General features: G+C 39.2%; 1 long non-coding RNA gene across 1 annotated transcript in view; it reads left to right on the top strand.

The window, feature by feature from the left end:
- Positions 1 to 1,510, top strand: part of LOC104756835 — a 4,070-nt gene extending 2,560 nt beyond the window's left edge. The window contains exon 3 of the long non-coding RNA XR_762332.1: positions 929 to 1,510. This is a non-coding gene — a long non-coding RNA (uncharacterized LOC104756835). The remainder of the gene's footprint in view (positions 1 to 928) is intronic.

The raw sequence follows: 2,516 nt of genomic DNA, 5'->3' as shown, positions 1-2,516 counted from the left end.
ATTGTTGGGAATGATCAACCGTATGGGTCCTTTTGGAAGCGCATTGGTGATTATTATGCAACAAGTGATCATGTCCTTGGTGGTGGTGAACCAAGGCTCCCTGATCATTGTAGACAACGATGGCAAAAAATCAGCAGGGAAGTCAGTAAGTTCTGTGGAGCATACACAGAGGCAAAGGGTGAGAAAGGTAGTGGCATGAATGATGTGGATATTCTGCAGAATGCTCACCAACTATACATGAAGCTCTACAAGAAGAAGTTTGGTTTGGAGTATGCTTGGAATGTGCTTCGCTATGAACAGAAATGGATTAATTTAGAGCATATGAACCCCACTCCAAAGACAACCACCTCTTCGAAAAGAAAGGCGGATGAGGCTGCACCATCTTCAGGGTCTGTTGTGGGTGAGCACGAGAGCAGGCCTGATGGAATAAAGGCAATGAAAAAATCAAGGAACAAAGGTAAAGAGAAGGCTGCACCAATGACAGAGTTTAGTCAAATGTGGGAGATCAAAAAGAAGGACTTAGAGGGCATGAAAGAACTTCAAAAGATGTCCATTCTTGACACTCTCATTGCCAAGAAAGAAACGCTAGATGAAGATGAAAAAGCTCTAAAGAAGAAGCTAATGGCTGAACTGTTTTAGCTTTAGGGTTTATGCTTGTTTATGTTTATGGAAACACTCTATGAAGTTTAGTTTTATTTGATGTTTTTAATGAATCGGCTTATGTTTATTTGATGTTTATGTTTATGTTTTAACTCTAGTTTATGTGTTTAATGAATTTGCTTATGTTTATGTTTATGTTTTACTCGGGTTATTTATGTTTATGTGTTTTCAGAAACTTAAATATATGTTTCGGTTGTAATGAATGTCGAATGTTTTGGTTTGTTTTGGTTTCTAATCTCAGAGAGTGATGTATATGTTTTGGTTTCAGGTTGAGGAAGACATGTTCTCTGACTATGACGAGGGCATAAACAGCCCCTTAAACTATAGTTCCGATACCGAAGATGAGGCTGAGACCTGTTACTATGAACCGCAACCATCAACCGAGATTGGACCACTACATAGTCTGTCGAACCGTGAAGCTGAACCACTACCTAGTCTGTCAAACCGTGATGCTCAACCCAAGGACGAAGTGATCCAACTCAAGGACCAAGTGATCCAGCTCAACGACCAAATGATCCAGCTCAAGGTACTTGTGATCCAGCTCAAAGATCAAGTGATCCAGCTCAAGGACCGAGTGATCCAGCTGACGGACAAAGTGAACCAGCTCAAGTAAATTATTGTGTTGGATAATTGGGTTGTTGTTGCTTCCGTATGGTCTTGAAAAGATGTTTGGTTGTTGTTGTTTCTTTTGGTGTTGCAACCCGTGATATTGGTTGTTGTTGTTTCTTTTCGAATTATGAACCCGTGATGTTTTGTTTGGAATTTTGTTTAGGCTAGGTTGATATGTTTAGTTTGGTGAACCCGTGATGTACTCTGTCGTGAACCCGTGATGTTTTGTTTGGAATTTGCCTTTTATCACTCTATATACTTTGATCACTCTATATATATGAGACGAACAAAAGGTTTCACAAGATCAAAAACAAACATTTCTCTCAACAAAACAAACATTTGTTTCTATAATCAAAACACAAACATTTCCTTCTCTCACCAAACTCAAATATATCTTTCTTTCATCAAACACAAACATTTCCTTCTCTCACCAAACTCAAATATTTCTTTCTTTTCTTAAAAAACTATCATTTTCTTCTCACCCAAAACAATTTTTTTTTTTTCTTCATTGCTATGGGTTCTTCTTCCAACAATTTTCACTACCATTATGACCCAAATAATGATAGTTTAAACCAATACTTTCAAGAGCAATTTAATAACCAATTTGAAGCTGTTGAAGAGGAAATTCCGGTGGAAAGGAAATCACGTGAATATATTGATAGAAAACGAGAAGAAGGGCATGAACATTTGTGGAACGATTATTTTTCTGATAATCCGACTTACAATGCTCACCACTTCCGGCGACGGTTTCGAATGAACAAGCCGTTGTTCTTGCGTATTGTGAATCGTCTCAGTGAAGAAGTTCCATATTTTAAGCCAAAAAAGGATGCAACCTTCCGGAATGGTCTATCACCCCTACAACAATGTACTGCAGCAATTCGACTTTTAGCATATGGGACCACTACGGATTCGGTTGACGAATGTCTTGCTGCTTGTACTGCTCGTAAATGTTTGGAACATTTTGTCGTCGGGATAGTTGACTTGTTTGGCACTGAATACCTACGCCGACCAACACCAGAGGATCTTCAAAGGCTACTATTTTATGGAGAACAGAGGGGTTTTCCCGGGATGGTTGTAAGCATTGACTGTATGCACTGGCAGTGGAAAAATTGCCCAACCGCTTGGAAAGGAATGTATTCAAGAGGCACCGATAAGCCAACAATTGTTTTGGAGGCAGTAGCTTCACAAGATCTCTGGATATGGCACGCATTTTTTGGAGCTCCAGGTACTTGTAACGATTTAAATGT

This window comes from Camelina sativa, chromosome 17 (assembly GCF_000633955.1).
Source record: "Camelina sativa cultivar DH55 chromosome 17, Cs, whole genome shotgun sequence".
NCBI lineage: Eukaryota > Viridiplantae > Streptophyta > Magnoliopsida > Brassicales > Brassicaceae > Camelina > Camelina sativa.
The sequence above is the reverse complement of the archived record's forward strand: the minus strand, read 5'-3'. Positions and strand labels throughout refer to the sequence as shown.